This window comes from Hippopotamus amphibius, chromosome 15 (assembly GCF_030028045.1).
Source record: "Hippopotamus amphibius kiboko isolate mHipAmp2 chromosome 15, mHipAmp2.hap2, whole genome shotgun sequence".
In the NCBI taxonomy this organism is placed as follows: Eukaryota; Metazoa; Chordata; class Mammalia; order Artiodactyla; family Hippopotamidae; genus Hippopotamus; species Hippopotamus amphibius.
The window spans coordinates 28237861-28264081 of NC_080200.1; the positions used below are offsets into that span (position 1 = coordinate 28237861).

Genomic DNA, 26221 nt, shown 5'->3' on the forward strand with positions numbered 1-26221 from the left:
CCTCAACATAATAAAGGCCATATATGACAAACCCACAGCAAACATCATTCTCAATGGTGAAAAATTGAAAGCATTTCTTCTAAGATTAGGAACAAGACAAGGATGTCCACTCTCGCCACTGCTACTCAACATAGTTTTGGAAGGCCTTGTCACAGCAATCAGAGAAGAAAAAGAAATCAAAGGAATCCAAATTGGAAAAGAAGAAGTAAAACTGTCACTGTTTGCAGATGACATGATACTACATATAGACAATCCTAAAGATGCCAGCACAAAACTACTTGAGCTAATCAATGAATTTGATCAAGTTGCAGGATACAAAATTAACACACAGAAATCTCTTGCATTCCTATACACTAATAGTGAAGGACCAGAAAGAGAAATTAAGGAAACAATTTCATTCACCACTGCAACAAAAAGAATGAAATACCTAGGAATGAACCTAACTAAGGAGATAAGAGACCTGTACTCAGAAAACTGTAAGACTGATGAAAGAAATCAAAGACGACACAAACAGATAGAGAGGTATACCATGTTCTTGGATTGGAAGAATCAACACTGTGAAAATGACTATACTACCCAAAGCAATCTATAGATTCAATGCAATCCCTATCAAATTACCAATGGCATTTTTTTACAGAACTAGAACAAAAAAATCCTAAAACTTGTATGGAGACACAAAAGACCCCGAATAGCCAAAGCAATCTTAAAGAGAAAAAACAGAGCTGGAGGAATCAGAATGCCTGACTTCAGAGTATACTACAAAGCTACAGTAATCAAGACAATATGGGGATTTCCTAGGTGGCACAGCAGTTAAGAGTCTGCCTCCCAATGCAGGGGACATGGGGTGAGCCCTGGTCTGGGAAGATCCCACATACCATGGAGCAACGAAGCCCGTGCACCACAACTATTGAGACTGCACTCTAGAGCCCGTGAGCCACAACTATTGAGCCTTGCTGCAACTACTGAAGCCCACACACCTAGAACCCATGCTCTGCAACAAGAGAAGCCAGCGCAATGAGGAGCCCACACACCACAATGAAGAGTAGCCCCCACTCACTACAACTAGAGAAAGCCCATGTGCAGAAACGAAGACCCAATGCAGCCAATAAATAAATAAATAAATAAGAAAAATAATCTAAAAAAAAAAGAGACAATATGGCACTGGCAGAAAAACAGAAATATAGATCAATGGAACAGAATAGAAAGCCCAGAGATAAACTATGGTCAACTAATCTATGACAAAGGAAGCAAGGATATACAATGGAGAAAAGACAGCCCCTTCAATAAGTGGTGCTGGGAAAACTGGACAGCTACATGTAAAAGAATGAAATTAGGACACTCCCTAACACCATACACAAAAATAAACTCAAAATGGATTAAAGACCTAAATGTAAGGCCAGACACTGCAAAACCCCTACAGAAGAACATAGGAAGGACACTGTTTGACATAAATCACAGTAAGATCTTTTTTTACCTACCTCCTAGAGTAATGGAAATAAAAGTGGGACCTAATGAAATTTAAAAGCTTCTGCATAGCAAAGGAAACTATAAACAAGATGAAAAGACAACCCTCAGAACGGGAGAAAATATTTGTAAACAAATCAACAAATCTCCAAAATATATAAACAGTTCATGCAGCTCAATATCAAAAAAACAAACAACCAATCAAAAAATGGGCAGAAGACCTAAATAGGCATTTCTCCAAAGAAGACACACAGATGGCCAAGAGGCACATGAAAAGCTGCTCAACATCACTAATTATTAGAGAAACGCAAATCAAAACTACAATGAGGTATCACCTCATACCAGTGAGAATGGGCATCATGAGAAAATCTACAAATAGAGAGGGTGTGGAGAAAAGGGAACGCTTTTGCACTGTTGGTGGGAATGTAAATTGATACAGCCACTATGGAGAACAGTATGGAGGTTCCTTGCAAAACTAAAAATAGAGTTACCATATGACCCAGCAATCCCACTGCTATGCATATACCCAGAGAACACCATAATTCAAAAAGACACATGCACCCCAATGTTCACTGCAGCACTATTTACAATAGCCAGAACACGGAAGCAACCTAAATGTCCATCAACAGATGAGAGGATAAAGATGTGGCACATATATACAATGGAATATTACTCAGACATAAAATGGAATAAAAATGAGTAATCTGTATTGAGGTGGAGTCGTCACACAGAGTGAAGTAAGTCAGAAAGAGAAAAACAAATATCGTATGTTAACACATATATGCGGAATCTAGAAAAACGGTACAGATCAACCAGTTTGCAAGGCAGAAACAGAGACACAGATGCAGAGAACAAACATATGGACACCAAGGGGGGAAGAGGGGGCAGGGGTTGGGGTGGGATGAATTGGGATTGCCATATATACATTACTAATAAGAAAAAAATGTCAAATTGCACACTAAATATATGCAGTTTATTGTATGTCAATTCTATCTCAATAAAACTTCTTGAAAAAAAAAGAAATTTAGGAAAGGAGAAGAGCAACATGATGATCAAGACTTAGTGGAAGCTGGAAGCCAAAACACTTGAAAACTGCTGAAGCAGAAGGAAGAGGGGTGCACAAGTGACTAGCATAAGTACAAAGAACAAAGATTAGGCGCTTCTCTTAAAGTCTTGTGAAAATCAAATAAGATGATATACTGAAGGGTTGATATTAAATATTTGAATATTTAAAGGCCTCTCTGAGTGGATAAGTAAACAGATAAATAAAATCTCCCTTCCCTATTCCAGAGCAGCCTGAAGTTCTCCACTTTGATTAATTTCATTTAATAAGACCCAATTTCTTAAAAATACAAACACCCCATCTGCTAGCAGTGATGTCCACATTGTTGTGTGGCTGATGTTTCCTCCTGCGCCCTGAGGACTTGCAGGAGCCTTGGGGGAGCAGGGCACTGACAGACTGTTGCTGGATTCCTCAGGCACACAGCACAGGAAGCCCAATGTGACTCTTGCTCTCAGAGGCTGCATGTCCTGTTTCTTCCACTTCAAATGCCAATCCCACCACTCCTTTGCTGACCACCTTCTAAGCCTCAGGGTTGTGCTAAAATATCTTCTCTGGAATGCCTTCCCAGTCTCCTAAGGCTGAGTTGGGTGCTTTGTTCTTGTTTCCATGGTACCCTGAGATTCCATCTATTTTAGCGTTTCTCACACTTTATTAGTAACCGGCTGTTTATTCTGAGTCTCTCCAAGAGCGTGAGATCTAGTATCTCCTTCAATAGCTCTGGCATACAACAGATGCTTAATTTACCTGATGAAGGGAACAAGAGAAGAATGACAGAGGGAGATTAAGCAACACCTGATATAAAGAAAAAGCTGGTGCTAAAGACCTCTCTGTTTCATGTGGTAATGTTCTGACAGGTGTAATGTGCTATCAGTCATTTCCTACAAAAGAAGTAAAAATAAACATGAGCCTAACTAGTTACACCCTAAATTTAGATGTTTCCATTATCATTACGTTCTGATTACTTGCTTTTTTCTATTTTCACACTAGATTATAACCTCTTTAATTTTTAGGTTTCTTACTTCCACCTTGTCTTTATTTTCTGTTTGTTAAATTTTAATGTTATGATTCAAAGGAAAAAATCTTTTTTTTTGTTACCAACTTTTTTTTAATTGAAGTATAATTGATTTACAATGTTGTATTAGTTTCAGGTATACAGCAAAGTGATTCAGTTATATATGTGTGTGTGTTTTTGTATATGTATGTGTGTATAGGTGTATATATATATTCTTTTTCAGATTCTTTTCCATTATAGGTTATTAAAATATATTGAATATAGTTCCCTTTGCTATACAGTGGGTCCTTGCTGTTTAGTTTATATACAGTAGTGTGTACCTGTGTATAACACAGATAACCACAGTTTGGTAACCACAGTTTGTTTTTCACCCAACTTCTTAATTTTATACATTCAGCTACTGGACTTAAGTATCCAGTGTTCATCCCTTCATCACTTCTGTGGATAAACTTACTGTTTTACTATTTCTAAACTTTCACTTAAATCTAACATCTTATTTCTTTTTTTTCCCTTTTTAAAAATTTTTATTTATTTATTTATTTATTTATTGGCTGTGTTGGGTCTTCGTTGCTGCACGGGCTTTCTCTAGTTGCGGAGAGCCGGGGCTACTCTTCATTGCGGTGTGTGGGCTTCTCATTGCAGTGGCTTCTCTTGTTGTGGAGCATGGGTTCTAGGTGCGCCTAGGCTTCAGTAGTTGTACACATGGGCTCAACAGTTGTGGCTCGAGGGCTCTAGAGCGCAGGCTCAGTAGTTGCAGTGCATGGGCTTAACAGCTCTGCAGCATGTGGGATCTTCCTGGACCAGGGCTCGAACCGTGTCCCCTGCATTGGCAGGCGGATTTTTAACCACTGCACCACCAGGGTAGCCCCTTATTTCTTTTTATTACTTATCTTGATCAGTTATTTAGTCTTGTTGAAATTGTTTACTCTTCCTTTTGTTTTAATTTTCTGTTAACTTATTTGTACGTTTCAATGTTTTTCTCTTAACCTTGTATCTACTTTGTAAAATCCCCCCTCCCATGCCCCATACTTCTGTTACATTTTTTTCTGGTAGCATTTGTTATCATAATGGCATGCAAAAGTGATGTGGACCCTAGCCCTTCTTGATTTCTCAGGAACCTTGTATTAATCATCATTCCATCTTTTTATTCTTCCTCACATTTAAACCTGCTTGTCTCTTCCATCTTAAAAGAAAGATATCTCAAAAGACTCCCCTTTACTGCCACTGTTCTCAAGAGCTGCCTGTACCTGTGATACTCATCTCCTCAATATTCACCCATTCCTCATTACATTTTAATCTCTGCATCCAGTCACTCCACTAACAGTGCTCTCATTAAAAGGCACCAAAAACCTCGGCATTGCTAAATCCCAGGACATGCTGTATCCTCTTCCAAACTGATCTCGCAGCAAGATCTGTCCCAGCTGAGCACTCTCCTCTCTCGGCCCTCAGGGCCCTCATCTTCCCGGCTTTCCTCTTCCTCCTCTTCCTTCACAGCCCTCCTTCCTAATCTTTACTGACTCCTCTCCCTCCACATGAGCACTCAGACCACTTGGAAATAGGTCTAAGACTCTCCAGAGTCAGAATTCTATGTTGACGGCAGACTTTTTTTTTTTTTTTTTTTACTGGAACAACCATGCTTACTAACACTTCAGGCCAATCAGCCCTTTTCTGAGAAACTGTTTTTCAAATTTTACTTACATAAATCCATACTTTCCAATATATACAACTAAATCAGAATGCTAAGAATCAGGAGAGGAATACGGTTCATCACACACAGGTAAGAGATTCATTGCTTCTCATTCCAATAGAGATTGGTCCTGCTCTGATGAGCTAACAGCATCTTGACTGTCTTTAGTGGTTCACACGGAAGGAGGCATGGGAGAGCATCTGCAGGCAGGTGTGTGGACAGTCACTTTTTAATTTATTTGTTTCCTGGCTGCTTTGCCCCACTTCCAGGCAAGGCCATGGGATCACCTTGAGGTTTCAAATGGATTCTATTAGTTGCCCAAAAAACCCCACCCCCAAACCAAAACCAGAAACAGAAACCTAATGTAATTTGGGCATCACCTCTACACAGTCACATGCTTTTTAAGTGACACTGATTTGAGCCCAAGCTTTAGGGGGGAGGGAGGTAGACAGATGATCTAAGATGAGGCACACGGAAGTTAAATTACACATGGAGGAGAGGCCTTTTCTCTGTTTTCCACAGGAGTGAAGAAGAAAACAGGAGACTTTCATTGTTTCTGGCAGTCCTTTTATGCTAAAGAGGGGAACAATCTTAGGATACAATTAAAGCTATGATGGCAAAGGGACCCTGAAAGGGACAGGTCTTTGGTAACACTGCTGAGTGCTGAATCCTTGAACCCTGAAAGCTGCACTACCTTGGAGCTTCTGGTTCTGATACAGGATTCATGTCCTCCTTATTTGTGATCAATCTAAGCAGGAATTTACTACTTGGAGCACTCACACTTCTTGTGTGAGTCAAACGGCAAAGCTCGAGACTGGGGCTTTATCCCTGCTGTGGGGCTTTCTCTCTTTTTTAATTTTTTTTTAAATAAATAAATTTATTTATTTATTTATTTATTGCCTGTGTTGGGTCTTCGTTGCTGCACATGGGCTTTCTCTAGTTGCAGTGAGCAGGGGCTACTCTTCATTGTGGTGGCTTCTGTTGTTGTGGAGCACTGACTCTAGGTGTGTGGGCTTCAGTAGTTGTGGCAAACGGGCTCAATAGTTGTGGCTCACGGGCTCTAGAGCACAGGCTCAGTAGTTGTGGTGCATGGGCTTAGTTGCTCCACGGCATGTGGGATCTTCCCTGACCAGGGATTGAACTGGTGTCCCCTGCACTGGCAGGCGGATTCTTAACCACTGCGCCACGAGGGAAGTCCCCGGAGGGGCTGCCTTAATCCACCAGGATCCAGCTTTGGCAACTCAAGCACACCAAGAAGATCAAATCTAAGAAGAAAGCTTCTTAGAAAAGTCCTTTGACACAGGGAGGCAGCTGTGATGCCAATTCTTTGCCTCCCTCCCTCACTTGAGGGGCGTGGTTGCCATTCGGCAGAGGAGAGCTTCACTTGAAGACTAACATCTAAAGCAAGGGTTCTTTTTTTTTTCTTTAAGAACTTGTAGTGAGATACAATTGACATAATATATATAAAGCAAGGGTTCTTGACAAGATCCATAGGTAGAACCCAGGAGGAAACTATCTTTACTTTCACTAAACGCTAACTGAAATGTAGTATTTTCTTCATCTACAAATGCAGACAACAAGACATCTATAACTCTGTAACCAACAGGAACTACATTAATTTTTGTTATCACAAAACACTGGTAATTAAAGGTATTAAACCCACTCAAGAGCTTGTTACTTAACATGTAAGGAATCACATCTGTTACCATGTCCCAAATATTTTAAATACGTTGATACTGTGTTTCAGTATCCTAGGTTTCCTTCAATCCTATTTCCTTTTGTACAGATCACTACCCTAAGAAGTCCTCCACAGGTTTCTTTTTCAGTAAACTGCAAAAGGAGTCTCAACTGCCAGGTTTAGTTTGTTTAATTTATATGATATATTTGTATCTGTTTCTATTACTTTACTTTGTCCTTATTATTCCTAAGCTTCTTTATACTTCCCCCTTCTCTGCTTCTCCATGCACTGATCAAATCTTCTTTATTCCCCTCTTTTCTTCCATTATTATACTCAAGTTTATTTTTCAAAAGTTACCCTTAGTGGCTTTCTAGGTGGCGCAGTGGTTTAAGAATCCGCCTGCCAATGCAGGGGACATGGGTTCGATCCCTGTTCCAGGAAGATCCCATATGCCGCGGAGCAGCTAAGCCCGTGTGCCACTATTGAACCTGAGCTTTAGAGCCCGTGAGCCACAACTATTGAGCCCATGTGCTGCAACTACTGAAGCCCATGTGCCTAGAGCCCATGCACTGCAACAAGAGAAGCTACGGCAATGAGGAGCCCGCGCACCACAACGAAGAGTAGCCCCCACTCACCGCAACTAAAAGCCCGCGCACAGGAAAAAAAGACCCAACACAGCCAATAAAATAAATAAATAAATTTATTAAAAAAAAAGTTACCCTTAAAAAATTAACATCCATACCTGATAAAAAGTTTACATTTAATCGATGTCTCTATTTTCTTCCTGAATAACACAAGGCTCTTAAAAGGACTACCATAACAAAGTACTATAAACTTGATGGTTTAAACAATAGAAATTTATTATCTCACAGTTCTAAAGACCAGAAGTCTAAAATCAAGGTTGTTGGCAGGGCCACCTTCCCTCTGAAGGTCCTAGTGGAGATCTTTGTTTCTTCCAGCTTGGGCAGCTCCAGGTGACCTTGGCTGGTGGCTGCATCACTCCAACCTCTGCTTCTGTCTTCACATGGCCTTCTCCTCTGTGTCTGTCTCTTCACTTCTGTCTCTCATAAAGACACTTATCACTGGATTCAGGACACACCTAGCAATCAAAGATGATCTCATCTAAAGATCTTTAATTACATCTGCAAAGACCTTTTTTCAAAACAACGTTTCCACATTCACAGGTTCCAGGGATTAGGACATGAACGTATCTTCTGCGAGACTACCATTTGCCCCCCCTTCAGAATGCAACTCCAACCACCACTTTTCACCTTCTGTGTAACTGCCTACTACGTACTTCCACCTTGCTTTAATTATCCCCTCCCTAATATTCAATGTTTCATACAATGTTTGTTAAACTTTACCTACAGATGCCTGTCAGTCCTTATATTAGTTAGGGTTCTCCAGAGAAACAGACAAATAAGATATTTGTGTGTGTATAAAGAGACTTATTTTGTAAAGAACTGGCTCACGCGATTACAGAGGCTGACAAGTCTCAAGATCTGCAGGGGACGTCAGCAAGCTGGAGAGTTGATGGTGGAGCTCCAGTCCAAAGGCTGGCGGGCATGAGATCCAGGACGCAATGATGCTTCACTTTAACTTTGAAGGCAGGAAAATGCCAGTGTTCACCTTGAAGGCAGTCAGGCAAGAGGAATCCTCTCTTATTTGGAGAAGAATCAGCCCTTTTGTTTCATCCAGGCCTTCAACTGACTGGATGAGGTTCACCCACAACAGGGACAGCAATCTGCTTTAATCTGCTTTATTCAATCTACCAATTTACACATTAATCTCATCTAAAAACACCCTCACAGAAACACCCAGAATGATGTTTGACTGAATACCTGGAAACCCTGTGGCCCCATGAAGGTGACACACAAAATTAACCATCACAATACCCCTCCCATCTCACTTCTTCCTTCTGTTTCCTCCTTCTTACTTATTTCACATCTTTCAAAAGTTCTTTCAATGAAATTCTGTTACAGGTAAACTTGCTTTTGAGGGTAAACTTGTCTTTATATATCTGAAAACTTCTTTCACTTTCCCTCATTCTTGAATGATTAATTAGGGTAAAAAGTCTAGACTGTAATTGTTCTGTCAGCACACTAAAGACAATATTCCGTTGTCTTCTACTTCTTATGTTGAGAAGAGGCTGAACAAAAAATTTTAATTGTGTAGGCTCTCCAATGTTATCTATCTCCTTTTTACTTTTGAATCTAATATTTTTAAGTAAAATAAATGTTTCTTATTTTTCTATTAATCATCAATTTTTACTTCTTTGGTTATATTCTGAAGAAACAAACTTTTACAATAAACTACTACTTTTTTCATATAGAATTTTAAAGGAAAAGCAAACAGTAAAATATCTTCTGTACACCTAGAGTGCTGGATATATCAATCAACATTGCAAGAAGGATCCTACATAGCTGAGCTGTCAGTAAGTTTAACTGCCAATAGCTATCCATTATCGTTTGTCTTCTATACTTAGTTACTGCAGATGTCAAATGGATTTTGATTATTTTTTACATCCTCAGAACTTATATATATCTGTTGGATGTTCTCCATGACATAATAAAAAGCATCTTAAAAGTAATTTTAAATGATGGCTAATTCAAATCACTTAACCTGAAAAGTCATGTTCAGAAATAATTTCTATCGCAACTGATGTGACAAATAGTTCATGCAAGAGAGATGCTGTAAATCGAAATAACTAAAAATCACTGCTAGAATCCCACTACTGGGCATATACCCAGAGAAAACCATAGTTCAAAAAGACACATGCACCCCAATGTTCACTGCAGCACCATTTACAATAGCCAGGACATGGAAGCAACCTAAATGTCCATCAACAGATGAATGGATAAAGATGTGGTACATGTATACAATGGAATATTACTCAGCTGTAGAAAGGAACGAAATTGGGACATTTGTAGAGACATGGATAGACCTGGAGACTGTCACACCCAGTGAAGTGAGTCAGAAAGAGAAAAACAAATATTATATATTAACACATATATGTGGAATATAGAAAAATGGTACAAATCAACTGGCTTGCAAGGCAGAAATAGACACACAAATGTAGAGAACAAACATATAGACACCAAGTGGAGAAAGCTGGGGGGGGTTGGGGGGCCAGAATGAATTGGGAGATTGGGATCACCATGTATACATTACTAATAAGAAAAAAACTATCAAACTGTACACTTCAAATCTATGCAGTTTGTTGTATGTCAATTATATCTCAATAAAAGTTTTTAGAGAAAAAAAATCACTGCTAGGTCCTCATACAATATCATAGTACAATATACGCAAGTTCTAATTATTTTATCCACATCACTCCCCATTCCACAAAAGCATTATAGCACTGAGCATAACTCTTTCTAAGGCTCTCTTTTCTGCTGGCTCCTGTCCATCATGTTTTCCTCCCACCTCTCTAACCACTCTTTCTAATTTTTCCATTGCTAGCCTCTTAGCTGGAGGTATTCACTAGTGCTCTGCCCTAGGCCCTCTTTTCTCAGTAGGCAATCTTACCCATTTACATGGCTTCAACCATCACCTGTATTATCTACAAGATAATGCTTAATTCTAAACCTCTCTCTTGAGCTTCAGTCTTTAATTTTCAGCTGTTTGCTAGATAGTTCTCCATGAATACTGAGTATCTCAAACTCTTCCCCCCTCAAATGCAATCACTCTACATGGAATTCCTTACTGATAATATCATCATAAGACTGTAAACATATAACTCTGAAATTCCTGTTGAATTCTTGAAAATAGGAAAGTGGCTATACAGAGACCCAGCTCAATCAACAGTGTTCATTTTCTTGGCTACCACCAAGAGCCCACCCAGACAGAGCAAAGCCACTGACTCAACTCTGCTGATGTACAAAGAAATGTAAGAACACCATCAAAGGCCCTGAGGAGTATCTGAAGGCATTACTTCCCCGCCACGCCCCCCAGCTTTACTGAGGTATAATTAATAAATACTATATATATATTTAAGGTATACAACATGGTGATTTGATATATCTACACACTGTGAAATGATTACACAGTCAAGCCAATTAACATATCCATCACCTCATACAGTTATTTTTATTTTTTTGTGTGCAATGAGAACACTTATGACCTACTATCTTATCAAATTTCAAGTATACAATGCAGTATTATTAACTCTAGTCACCATGCTTTACATGAGACCTCCCAAAATATATTTATTTTATAACTCAAAGTTTGCAAATCTGAAAGGCATTATCAATTCTTGGGCAGAAAAGCAAAAGATGCGGGAGCACTCCTATTTTATTTATCACTTCTTATTTCTGGTATTAATACTTTTAGTACTAGTGACTGACAAAATGACAGTGCTGACAAAGACCGGGCTATTTGGAACATAATTTCAAATGTTATAATGATGGACTCAATAATACTTGAAAAGAATTATACACTATGATCAAGTGGAATTTATTCCAGGGATGTTCAACATCCACAAGTCAATGTGATACACCACATTAACAAAAAGAAGAATAAAAATCATATGATCATCACTGTAGATGCAGAGAAAGCAGATAATAAAATTCAGCATCCGTTTATAATAAAAACTCAACAAAGTAAAACAGGTAGAGAGGGAATGTACCTCAACACAATGACAAGCCCACAACTAACATCATACTCAACAGTGAAAACCTAAAAGCTTTTCCTCTAAGATCAGGAAAAAGACAAGGATACCCACTCTTGCTACTTTTATGCAACACAGTACTGGCAGTCCTAGCCAGAGCAATTAGGCAAGAAAAAGAAATAAAAGGCATCCAAATCTAAAAGGAAGAAGTAAAAATGTCTCTATTTGTACATGACATGATATTATACACAGAAAACATCAAAGACTCCACCAAAAAGCTGTTAGAACTAATAAACAAATTCAATAAAGTTTCAGGATACAAAATCAATATGTGTACATCAGTTGCATTTCTATATAGTCATAACAAACTATCAGAAAGGTAAATTGTGAAAACAATCCCATTTACAATTGCATCAAAAAAAATGAAATACGCAGGAATAAACTTAACCAAGGAGGTGAAAGACCCGTACAATGAAACCTATAAGACAATGATAAAAGAAACTGAAAAAGACACAGATAAGTGGAAAGATATTTTGTGCTCAAGGACTGGAAAAATTAATATTGTTAAAATGTCCATTCTACCCAAAGTAATCTACAGATTCAATGTCATCCCCATAAAAAGTCCAATGAGATTTTTCACAGAAACTCAACAAACAATCCTACAACTTGTATGGAACTACAAAATATCCCAAATAGCTAAAGCAATCTTGAGAACGAAGAACAAAGCTAGAGGCTTCATGCTTCCTGATTTCAAACTATATTACAAAGCTAAAGTAATCAGAATAGTATGATACTGGCATAAAAACAGACATATAGATCAATGGAACAGAGTCCCCAGAAATAAACCCACACATATATAGTCAATTAATTTACTACAAAGGAGCCAAGAATATACAATAGGGAAAGGATAGTCTCTTCAATAAACAGTGATGGGAAAACTGGACAGCCACGTGCAAAAGAATGAAACTGGACAACTATCTTACACCACACACAGAAACTAACTCAAAATGGGTTAAAGATTTGAATGTAAGACCTGAAACCATAAAACTTCTAGAAGAAAACACAGGCAGTAAGCTCCCTGACATCAGTCTTGGCAATGATTTTTTTTGGACCTGACACCAAAAGCAAAGGTAACAAAAGCAAAAATACACAAGTGGGATTACATTAAACTAAAAAGCTTCTGCTCAGCAAATGATACCATCAAAAAAATAGAAAGGCAACCTATGGAAAGAGAGAAAATATTTGCAATTCATACATCTGATAAGGCATTAATATGCAAAATATATAAAGAACTCATACAACTCAATTAACAAAAACACTCCTTTACCTTAGGGTCCTTGTTTCATGCAAATTTCTATTTACACAGTTCCCCCGCTATTCCTTACATTTCACAGGTGCTAGCTAAGTGTGTGATACTGTTGTTATCCCTTGAATTAATGATATTAGTTAAAAGAAATGACTCATTGTCAAGAAAAAAAAAAAATGATGGGTTAGGAACAGTGTCACTCACACTAACTGAAGAAGTACTTGTCCAGAGGCTGACTGAACACTGATCAAAAGACTTTAAGCAAAACTGCTGAGAAAGGAGGCAGGAGAACACACAAAAAAGAAAAAAACTCATGAAATCAGTCCCTATGGAGGACAATTAGAAAAAAAATAACACAGTGAGAGACTATTCACATGAAAAAGCAAATGAGAACAGGAAGTTTAAACTTTTCATAATCTGAGATTGGTTTGTAAACCAATAAATATAAGTAATGAGAAAAATATTTAAAGTTTACCCTAAATATACAAAATAATCAATGAGATTTGTTGAAGTGTGTCTCATGATTGGCTGATAATAATAGAAAAGAATACTTTACCTAAGAAACTACTATTCGGAGGGAAAAAAGGAAAAGCAGTTACTTTATATCAAGATAATGCACAGCCTTTAAGAAAATCCAAGTGAAAAGAAGAACTCAGACATGTCTGAGAGAGAGAAATGAGACTCTGATGGGGGCAATATACCAAGGTCAACTGGTCTAATGGAGTAAATACGAAAATTCTTTACAGATCACAAAACTGGCAGACAAGATAGAGAACTGATAGGGGTTCCAATCATCTACAAAACTGCAGAAATCTCATTCAGCTAAAAGCAGGGTTTCTAACAAGTTCCTGATCTGCTTTACTACTCATTTCATCTCCCACAGGATAACTGCTAGGGATAACCAGAGGAAAATGCTACCCAGAACCTAACATATACCCAGATTGTGAAGTGACTTGGAAGAGAGCAACCTATCATCTTACAGTACGCAAAACCCAGGGTAAAGAAGCTGGGTAATTACAAATCATCTTGATGAGAAAGAAAGGAATTCAACAAAATAAAGGCAAATGCAGGATAACAGTAAAGACTTATAAACATTCTCCCCAAAACTAAAAAGCCCAGAAAGAGTTGAAGGTTGCCAATAAGGACAGGAACAAGCAAAAGGGCTTCTCTCAATCCCGCTCCAAAAGATTTAAGTTTTTTTCAGAGCAAGAATAGGAAAGACATAGGTCCACTGCTCAGGGCCAAAAAAACAATGGATGAAAACATTTCTCAAAATCTTTTTTTTGCTTTTGTTTTCCTTAAAGGAGAATAACCTGAGAACTAAGATGAGCAAGGCTAAAGCATATTGGAAATGGGTTCAGAGTTCATAAGAAAGCAAATATATTCTTATGATAGGTTCATAGCATGTGCTTTCATGCTGGTTTCGTCAAGTAATCTCTCATCCCATTAAAAAAATTTATAATTACCCAGCTCTCTTTGCTCTGGTATCTGCAAATGTTCTTCCAAATTTCTAGTCACTTTGCTTTACATCACCAAATGCAAAGAATACTTTCCAGTCCTCAGCATGCCATCCTCCTCAGCAGTGTCAGAGGCAGCAAACTACTTAACTTTTGAGACAATATGTACTTCTTTGGCCTCTTCCCTCTACTTCTCAGTCTTCTTGGCTATCCAGCTGTCCCAGTACCCTCTGTTGAAAAGACTATTCTTTTCCTCACTGAACTGTGTTGGCACTTTTGTCAAACATGAATTGATCATAAATTAAGGGTTTATTTCTGGTTCTCAGTTCTACGCCATTGATCTATGTCTATGCCAGCACACAGTGACTTTTAAGCTTTGAAATCACAAAATGCAGCCCTCTAATTTTGTTTTTCTTTTGCAAGATTGTTTTGACAATTCTGGGTCCACATAAATTTTGCTTATCAATTTCTGCAAAAAACCAGCTGGTATTTTCTTAGGGTTATGTTGAATCTGTTGGTCAGTTTGGGGGAATATTGTCACTATAACAACATTAAGTCTTTAGATCCATGAACATGGGATGTCTTTCCATTCATTTAGATCTGAAATTTCTTGTGACAATATTTTGTAGTTTTCGGGGCCAATGATATTTTAAATGACATTAAAAATATATTTTCTAATTGTTTGTTCTGGCATACAGAAGTACAGTTGACTGTGTATGTGTATGTATTGATCTTGTACCTACTGACCTTCCTAAATTTACTCCAACTTTTAAAAAGTCACTCTGTTATAATAAATGAGAAATTAAGGTTTAATAACATCTAATTATGGACTAACACTGGCTGCCTTCTTCAATCCATGTCAGATGGTTGTGTATCTCATACAGTATTGAGGTACCCCGAATGAAGCATGATCCCACAAACGTAAAGCGGATGGCAATGACTCCCTCACACGTGTCTTTTCAGTTTACTGCAAAATAGCATATACTCAGTGACATGGATTTATACATGATACCATCTACTTTTAACTAAACATCTCTCATTAAATGCACGAATGCCTTTTAAAAAATCCCTATAAAATAAAGCAAAAATAAATTGGCAGAGCTGACATTTCTACGCCTGTACAAGCTCCTTTTAGTTACCATAAAAGGTTTTTAAAAAAAAACCCCAACTAATCAGATTTGGAAAAAGAAAGCCCCCAAACTAGAAGTGACCATGAAAGACTATTAGAAATACAGACTTATTACAGCTGTTATTAACCATTACCCTAAGTGTTAGGCTTTAAGGTACTATGTCAAAGAAAACCAATAGTGTGGTGTAACATTTATAAGTATAATACACATATCGGGGATAAACGTACACGCACAACCAAAAAAGTGTGTGTCCCAGTACTATAGGGAATGGGTTAGAGAGGCACCAGCAGACACACAGGAGTTAGGAGGCCACAGGCTGGGTAAGAGATTAGAGAAGGTTGCAACGGATGTAGAAAGGAATGGACACATTTTAGAGATATTTATTAATTTGGATCAACAGGACTTGGTAATTAATTAGACATGGGGGTGGGAGGGGTCTAAAGAAGATGTCTCAGTTTCTGGCATAACACACTGGGTAGAAGGTGGTGTGGACAGAAACAGCAAACATTGGAGGAGGAATAGATTTTTGGAGGAAAGATGAACTGTTGTGAACATACCAAGCTTGAAAGAAAACTGAGAGGGAGAGAATAATTCCACTCCTAAGCATACATCCAATAAAATGTTACACACTTTATGTAACAAAAGACATGTACACAAGGTTGATGGCAGCATTACCTGTAACAGCCCACAAGCAGGCAACCCACATGGCCTTCAACAGCAGAATAGGTAAAATGCGATATATCCATGCACTGGATCACTAACAAAACTACTGCTATATGCAATAACATGAGTTTATCTCAACAGTATGATGTCAGCAAAAGAGACAAGTCACAAGATGAAACAGAATATATACCACGATTCTATGTATATAAGTTAAAAACCAGGCATAATCTCTAGTGTTCAAAGTCAGGGTAGTATTTACTTTTGGGGAGGGAGGGAACAGAAGTGGTGACTGAAAGGGGATTTCCAGGGAGCTCTGTGGAGCTGGTAATGGTCTATTTCTTGACAAGGTTTGGAGGGACGTCAATGTGTTCGCTGTAGTAATTCCTCAAGCTTTAAACTAATGATTGTGTACTTTTCTGTGTTATGTTATAGCAGACAAATACTGTAGGACACCACTTATATGAGGTTTCTAGAGTGGTCAAATTCATAGAGACAGAAAGTAGAAGGGTGGCTGCCAGGGGCTGGGGGAGAAGGAAATGTGTAGTTGTTTAATGGGTATGGGGTTTCAGTTTTGCAAGATGAAAAAGAGTTCTGGAGATTGGTTGCACAACAACGTGAATCTACTCAACCCTACTGAACTGTACACCTAAAATGGCTAAGATGGTAGACTTTTCGTTACACATACTTTACCATAATTAAAAATTCAACCAACGAACCAACCAACCAACCCACCCTTCGATAGTTTTCTATTTCTCTTGGGATAAAGCCCAAAATCCTTCCACAGCCTAGAAAGTACTGACCCACCTTTTCACCTCTGCTGTATACCACTCTACCCCTTACATGCTAAATGCCTTTCAGTTCCTCCAGCACAGTAAGGGTTTTTGGTATCTTTTGGTCTCCACATATGTTCCTGGCCTGAAATGGTCTTCCTTCCTGTGCCCCCTTAAGTGTAACATCTGCTCATGCTTTAGCCTCAGATTAAACATCGTATCTTCAGAGAAGCCTTCCCTGACCATCCTAGACTGGGTTAGTTCTCTCATTTAGGCTCTCTCAGCGTCCTGATACTTTCTCCCCAAATTATTATTGAATAACTACTTGTGTTATCATCTGTTTAATGTCTCTGTTTTTTTCTTTAAGAACTTTTATTGAGATACAGTTGACATACAATAAACTGCATATATTTAAAGTTTACAATTTGATACTTTTTTCTTATTAGTAATGTATGTATGGCAATCCCAATCTCCCAGTTTCATTCCCCCTCAACTGCCCCTGCTTTCCCCACTTGGTGTCCATATGTTTGTTCTCTATATTTGTGTCTCTGTTTCTGCCTCGCAAACCGGCTGATTTGCACCATTTTTCTATATTCCGCATATATGTGTTAATATACGGTATTTGTTTTTCTCTTTCTGACTCACTTCACTGTGTATGACAGTCTCTAGGTCCATCCATGTCTCTACAAATGTCCCAATTTCGTTCCTTTTTACAGGTGAGAAATATTTCATTGTGTATATGTACCACATCTTCTTTATCCATTCATCTGTTGATGGACATTTAGGCTGCTTCCATGTCCTGTCAACTGCCTACTATCTTTAACTTGAATTTCTTAAGGAGATCTCCAGATTGATAAGCCTCAAATGGAGCTTTTGAGAGAGATATACATATATTGCCTTCCCGTCTGCTACCACTGTTTCCCAGTCTTTTCCATCTCAGTCCACTCTTGCTATTTAAACAAATTTAGGAGTCACCCTGGCTTCTTTTCCTCACATTCCACATCTGACCTGTCCTCCCCAGTTTACCTTTAGGGTGTATCCTATCTATCTGTTGCTCGCCATGGTCACTCCTGCCGTCTTAGTACAGGAAGCTATCATCTCTTACCCTTTCTTGGTCTTTCTGCTTCTTAACTTCCAGCAGTCTTTTCTCCCTGGTGCCCACAATGATCTTGAAGCTTCACCCAGTCATGTCACTACTTCTTGCTTAACCTACCCTTCAGTGGCTTCTTATCATCCCTAGAATGCAAATCTGAACTCCTTACTGTGTTATACAAGGCACTTGCTTGGTCTGGCTCCAGCCTTTCCTTTCCTCAGGCCATTCATCTCACCCTTGCTCACTATGCTGAAGCTACCTGTATTGATACTCTTTTGTTCCTTCAGCTTCTGGGTTTTCTTTACAGTGTGTACCTTCTTGCTGGCATCCCACTCACCTCTACCTCCTACGCTCCCACACAGTGTTTGCTGTATTAATAGAGCTTTATGGTTCTTTGATACTGTATAATGACCAGTTAAAAGAGCCATGGAGATGGAGACATGGGGAAGAAACTGTAGCATCTAAGAACTTAATAGTCATTAGAGATCATCAAGTCTGGCCACACATCTGAGGCCTCAGCATTCCTATCCAATGGTTGTACAGCTCAAGCTTGAACAAATGAGTGACAGAAATCTACCACATTCATCTCTGGAAAACAGCATATTAGAAAGTCTTGTTTTCATCTGGAGAAAAAAAAAAGTTCAAAAATTTGTAGACAGTAAATTTCCTTGTCTGACTCAAGTCCTCTAACCCTTAGGCGTCATGTTCCTATTTCTATTGACCATTCTTAAGCACATGGTATTGTAAACCACAGAATGCAGTATTCCACTTAAAGGATGCAGTGAGTTGAATAGTGTCCCACAAAAATTCATGTCCACCTGGAACCTCAGAATGTGATTTTATTTGGAAATAAGTTCTTTGCAGATGTTAAGTAGTTAAAGATCAAGATAAGATTATACTAGTTTAGGGTGGACCCTAAATCCAGTGACTGGTGTCCTTATAAGGAGAAAGGAAGATACAGAGAGATACACAGAGATAAAGGCCATGGGAAGACAGAGGTAAACAGAGACAGGAATTAATGCTGCCACAACCAGGGAGCACCAAGGATTGCTGGCAACCCTGAGGCTAGGAGACAGGCATGGCACTGTTTCTCCCTTGGAGCCAGAAGGAGCCAACCCTGTCAACACCTTGATTTCAACTTCTGGCCTCCTGAACTGTGAGACAATAAACCTGTGTTGTTTTAAGCCACCAGGTGTGTAGTCATTTGTTATGGCAACCCTAAGAAATGAATACAAAGAGAAAAGCAGAATTGGACAGTAGTGCAATTTGGTTTCACCAGGGCAGAAGAGAGTAGAACTGCCTTTTCTCCATCATTCTGAGCACCTGCCTAGAGTCATACAGGTTGACTCATACTGAGATTACTGCTGATTAGACCTTCTAGGTCTTTTTCATAGAGGCTGCCCTAAGCCCAGTGATTTTATCTTTACTGGGTTCAGCCTGTTCATTCAGCCTTTAACGATACTTTTTGAATCCTGATTTGTCACCCAGTCTTTACTCTTTCTAGCAGCTTTGTGTCACCCGTGAAGGTGATGAGCATACTTTCTGTATCTTCATCTAAGTCAGTGGTTCTTAAGTTTCTGGGGTTATGGATTCCTGTTAAGACTTTAATGAAAGCTGTGGACCTTTCTGATGAAAAATACTTATGTCTACATACACAAAGTTTTCAATAAGGTTTAGGAGGTTCAGATGCCTCCTGAAGCCTCAAGTGGTCCACGGGCCCAAAGTTAAGAACCCGGCTCTAAGTTATTGATAAAAGTATCAAAGAGTGTCAATGAAATGACCCTTGTAGTGTGTTACTAAAAAATTTATAAGATGGCTGGCATTATTCCATTAATCAGCACTTTTTGGGGGGGGTGAGGGGGGCATTTAACCGTTTTCTAATTTACTGCATTGACATTGCATTTAGTACATATTTCTTTGTCTTATATCATAAAAGACATAATCAAGTTCTTTGATAGAAAGAAACAAATATATTGTATTTACTTTGTTCCTGATTTGCTAGGAACGAGAAGTGAGTCTTCATGGTTTAGCCACAGTATGTTATTTTCCTATTGCCACTGTAATCAATTACCTCAAGCCAGGTGGCTTAAAAGAACACAAAATTATTATCCTACAGTTCTGCAAGTGAGAAGTCCCAAATGGGTCTCACTGGGCTAAAATCAAGGTGTTGGGCAAAACTGCACTCCTTCTGGAGGGTCTGACAGAGAATCTGTTTCCTTGGTTTTTCCAGCTTCTAGAGACCGCCTGCATTCACTGGCTGGTGGCCCCTTCTGTGTTCAAAATCAGCAGTGAGGCATCTTCAGAGCTTTCTGTGATGCTGATCTACCTCTCTTCCACATTTAAGACTCTTTGATTACATGGGACCCACCCACACAGTCCAATGTAATCTCTTAACTTTACTGTCACCTGATTGCCAACCTTAATTCCCTCTTTAAAAAAGAAACAAACATTCATTTATTTATTTTTGGCTGCTTTGGGTCTTAGTTGTGGCCCACAAGATCTTTCATTGTGTCACACAGGCTCTTCCCTGAGGCTTGCAGGCTTCTCTCTAGTTGTGGCGTGTGGGGTTTTCTCTCTCTAGTTGTGGTGCGTGGGCTTCTCTCTAGTTGTGGCATGTGGGGTTTTCTCTCTCTAGTTGTGGCGTGCAGGATTTTCTCTCTCTAGTTGTGGTGCATGGGCTCCAGAGTACGTAGGCTCTGTAGTTTGCAGCGCGCGGGCTTAGTTGCCCTGTGGCATGTGGGACCTTAGTTCTCCAACCAGGGATTGAACCCTTGTCTCCTGCATTGGAAGGTGGATTCTTTACTACCTGGACTACCAGGGAAGTGCCCTTAATTCCCTCTTGCCATGTAACCTAGCATATTCACAGGTCCCGGGAATTAGGATGGAGACATCTTGGGAGGAGGGCATTATTCTGTCTCCCACACATAGTAAACCTGTGCAGTTACCCCATAATAATAGCTTTCTCTTCTAAGTGTCTACGAACTATTCCTTTAATAATTATTTCTGAAATTTTGTTAAGGATTAATAGTACCTAACTAGCCCATAATCTACACAGTCCATCTTTATCAGTTTATAAATTCTGGAGTGCTATTTACACAGGTTAGTTTTCTAATATCGCTTTTCCATGATTCCTCAAAGATCACTGTCCGCGATGCAGTTTCTCATTTGCGTGTTGTCACCAGACTATAATTCATCTGGATCAGAAATCCTAAACTCATGTGGGACAGCTCTTCAGATACTCATTCAGCAAATAATTATTAAATAGCTAGTCTATGGCAGGCAGAAGAAGTTGTTCTTGCATGCTGTCTGGTGGCTGGTGGAAGAAGCAAGGTGAGTCAGCCTATGTGTACTGTCTAGTGGTGAAAAGAGACATTAAACAATCCATCAACAGATGAATGGATAAAGAAGATGTGGTACATATATACAGTGAAATATTACTCAGCTGTAAAAAGGAACAAAACTGGGACATTTGTAGAGACATGGACAGACCTAGAGACTGTCATACAGAGTGAAGTGAGTCAGAAAAACAAATGTATATTAACACATATATGTGGAATACAGAAAAACAGTACAAATCAACCAGTTTGCGAGGCAGAAATAGAGACACAAATGTAGAGAACAAACATATGGATACCAAGTGGGGAAAGCAGGGGCAGTTGAGGGGGAATGAACTGGGAGATTGGGATTGCCATGCATACATTACTAATAAGAAAAAAGTATCAAATTGTACACTTTAAATATATGCAATATATTGTATGTCAATTGTATCTCAATAAAAGTTTAAAAAAAAAAGATAGTAGGCAGTTGAATAAATGAATCCAGAGCTCAGAGGAGAACACGGCTAAAAGCAAAGATACAGGAAGCAGTCACAGAAGGCATGTGGAGAGAGGAAACAATCATTGTCACAAAGAGTTCTCTTATTTCTTTACAAGAAAATATTTTTGGATTACTGCATATTGTTAAGTGCTCATTTGTTTTTGCTTAAGTTTTATGATCTCAAACGTCAGTCAGCTGGGTTCTAAGGTTTTTCTCCTGCAACATTCAGCGGCTTGGGCGATAGAAGGCATGCAGAAGATGAATGGAGAAGAGCTCAGATGTTGGGAAAACAGGGAGCTTCTTCAAAGAAAAAACCTTGGGAGCAGAATTCATTTGCAGTGCATCCAGGGGACAGAGTGGGAATCACACCGTACACATGGATAAAAATGACACATTCACCCAATGGCATAGAGCGAGTGCATCAGCCCCATTCACCCCATCACCCCCAGGTGCCAGAAGCAACCACTGCTAACTAGCTAGTTTTCTGTTCTTCTGGTGGTTAGTTACCTTCCACTAGTTCTAAAAAGCCTTACAGCCATTATTTCCTGGTTTTTCAAGTTTAGACACTGTTTGTAGATTTAGGATGTCACAAATTAGGGCTTTGCTCACTTAACACTTTTCCATCTTCCCTCTCTCCTGATTTTATTACTTCATTATTTTCCACTTCTGTTAAACCTTTCTAGTTTCTGCAATTACAGACTACCTCTTGAATCCTCACATGTGACATGAGATGAAGATACTGGCCCTCACCTGACCCTAACATCTTTTTTTTCTCTTCTATTTCTCCAGCTTTGTCATCTATTTATAATTGTATACTCTTAAGGCTGAAAACATTTCCATTCTGGTCTGCCACTATACAGGCTTCCAGGCTACACAAAAGTCGAGCATTCCTGTGAAACCTTTTGTAAGCCAAAATGACAAAAAGGGAAGAAGCAATTACCATAGGACACATCTTGCTAACTGACCCACAAAATCAATCGAGATAGAGCACAGATGCTCACAGACACAGTTCATGGCTAAGGCAGCTCAATGTTAAGATGCTGAGTGATGCTGAGTGCCGTTCCAGGGGCAGGAGCTTGGAGGGGTCACTCTCACTGTTCAGGGTGCGGCTGCCTCTACGCTGGCTCATCTCACTACAAAACAAACACTGAATGCTTTATTTTTGTTTCTTGCCTTTTTTCCATCAAAAGCGAAAATCCTCTTCAGATTTCTTTTGGTTATCAAAAATAGGTACTAATGTAGGTCTTTCATAAAATCAAAGTGGCATAAAGTGAACTTTTGAAAAGTGGAGATTACCCATAGTTAAGTCTTCATGCTTTAACTACAGATTGATCTTAAACAGTGAAAACCAACAAAACCAATAAAAGCATTAATATCACCATCATAAAAATATTATAGAAAAACCAAGTCCTGTCCCTTTCTAGGATTCACTAACTTCTCAAAATGATACCACATTTTAGCTTGATTTCTGTTAAGACAAGAATACTTGGTATTAGAGTTCCTCTTTTCCTGTTGGGGAAAAACATGCCCTTTTTAGTATATTCCTAGCATTTCCCAATTTTCTACTCATTCTAACCACTTCTTGGAATTCATTCAATTCTTCCTGAAGCTAGGGGATAAACTTAAAAAAATATCAACCTTAAGACACTTACTTGTTCCCTTCAGACAGTATGACTTTCCCCCATGAAGGTTTTATATTAAAGATAATTTCAAAAAAATATGAGAAAAGAAAATGAGAAATGTCACCCACGATCCAATCAATGCAATACAACCATTTTTACTTTTGCATATTACTTTGAGTCCCTGTCCACTGCAAGTATATTTAACACAGTCACAGTTCAATCACTACATATTTACTTTTGTAGGATATACCCAGCTTTCACAGTGATCTCCTTTAATGGCTGTGTAACATTCCACTAAGTAGATATATCATAGTTTATTAAACCCACTTGGGAAGTGGTATAAGATGTGGTTAAAGTATGAGCTCTGCAGTCAGACAGACCTACATCAAGTCCAAGCTCTACTGAATCACCACAGGATTCAGCTGGTGAATTACCTCACTCGCTTTAATTCGTCCAACACTAATTACCAGTGCCAACCTCCTATGTTCCAGGCTCAAGGCTAAGCACTGAGTATGCAAGAGTGGACACTGAGACAGGATCTCTGCCTTCAGAAACAAACAAGACAGGTACATAATTTTCAACCATGTTCAGTGCCACACTGAGTGAGAGACTGAAGTGCCTTGAACTTCCATCCACAGAATGAGGATATAGTACCATGCAGAGCTCTTACGAGGATTAAATGAGAATCCATGCACAATACTTGGCACACAGTATGTACCCAAGATATGTTAACCGTATCACTGCCTGGGATAAAGAGAGAGCACCAAAGCAGGAAATAGCATCCTCTCAGTATACTCTTTCCTCTCAATATAAATCCTACACTTTCAGGTTTGAGTTTACTGCTAGAAGGGTGCTGTGGGTCTTTTTCAGATCCACTTCTCTCCTCATCATGTTCAAGTGTTCTTCTACCTCCTCGAAGAAACTGAGTATATTTGTAATAGCTGTTTTAATATCCCTGCAATTCCATCACTTGCCCCATTTCTGGGATGTTTCTACTGACTGTTTTCTGTCTGGTTATGGGTTATAGTTTTCTGTTTCTTAGCTTGTTTGCTAATTTTTGATTGGATGTTAGTCTTGGAGTTCATGTTTTGGGGGAGCTGGATTTTGCTGTATTCCATTAAATATTGTTGGGGTTTGTTCAGGATCGGTTACTTGGAATAAACCTGATCCTTTTAAGGTTTGCTTCTAAGCTTTGGTAGGTGTGTCAGAACAGGCTTTTCTCGGGGCTAATCTGGCCTCACTCCACGCCTTGTGCACTAGGTCTTTCTACTCTGATTAGTGAGAATATGAACTATTCCCAGCTTTGTGTGAACTCCTGAAAATTCTTCCACCTGCTAATTTCTGACAGCTCCCCATAAAATGTGCAGATCAGTACTCAACCAAAGGCTTGAGGGGACCCCCTGCAGCTTTCCAGAGCTTGTTCTCTGTGCAGCTCCCTCCTCTCTTATACTTGACCTCCTCACACATTCAGGAGACCACCAGGTTCTTTCTGGGTCCCCCTCCCTGTGCTGCAGCTTGGAAACTCTCCAGGAGGTAAACTGAGGTGGTCACAGAGCTCCGTTGTTTATTTCCTCTCTCTCAGGCATCGCTGTCCTGTGCTGTTTTTTGACCTATTTCTAAAACGACTGTTTCATAACTTTCTCCGGTTTTCCAGTCCCTTGAAGTGGCAAGGTAAACCTGGTGTCCGTTACTCCATTATGGCTGGAAGCAGAACTAATCAACTTTGACTTCAACTTCCACATTTTCAATGAAACCTCTTTAGACTACAAGTCCAAATAAATTTTCATTTCTCTGGTCTTTGTACCATTTACAGTCTAGCATAACAGAAACCCTACAGTATGTTCTGTCCATCAACACCCCACCATCCCCCATTCCACTATACAGCTTCTAGCAACGCCTGCCATCAGCTTCACTACCAGACCAAGCACCACAGAATTAAATACAATCACATATTACAGTTGTTTGCTAGTGCCACGCACAGTCGTAGATATTTGGCCGAAACAAAGAAGACACTGTCTCTAATTTCCAAGAGCTCACAGTTTCCGACAACTTACGAATCAAATTCGCACCCATGAATCCATAACATAGTTTTACTGGGAAAAACTAAGGTATAAATGAACCTTTGGAACAGGGATTGTGGGTTGTCAAAAGTTTTCTTAAAGGGCCAGAGAATAAGGAGTTTAGGCTTGGAAGCCATACAGGCTCCTGTAATAACTGCTCAACTCTGCCGCTGCTGCCGGTGTACCTTGAAAGTAGCCACAGACATGTGAATGAATGGGCATGGCTGTGTTCCAATAAACTGTTCACAATAACAGGTGGCTGGCCCCCTGGCTGGAGTTTGCAGACAGCCTGCACTATCTTCTACAATGGCATGTCCTATCCGTGCCATCCAGAAAAGACTGATTTCAACAAGAAGACCAAGTTCTCTCAGGCAGCAATTACACACCATGTCTTTTGCACACCGCACAGAACTTGCATGACATAAGCATAGAGTAGGTGCTTATTAAAGACTTTTCGATTTATTATTTTTTGACATTGGAAGGGTTCCCTTTATTTTACTCAAAATTGTTTCCAACAGTAAAGAAAGCTACACGTACTACGATTTACAGGAAAAAATGAATGTCTAGTGCCTAAAATACTCTAAGGATGATAAAACAAACGTTGATGATCCTGAAAACTTAATTTCATTTTGTAAATAATTCAAGGTTGCTATACTTAAAAGAACCAGCTCTGAGGACTGTCCATGCATGCCAGTGACGTGGACATGATCCAAAACACCACCAGACTTCCTTGAGAATTACCTAGAGAGAGTTCACAAGCACATTAAAAAACTGCTTCAAAAATAATTTTC

The 26221-nt window shown here is 39.2% G+C and overlaps 1 protein-coding gene across 5 annotated transcripts in view; it reads right to left on the reverse strand.

Moving 5' to 3' along the window:
• Nucleotides 1-26221, reverse strand: part of RNF130 (ring finger protein 130) — a 136273-nt gene that overhangs the window by 104402 nt on the left and 5650 nt on the right. The window lies entirely within an intron of this gene.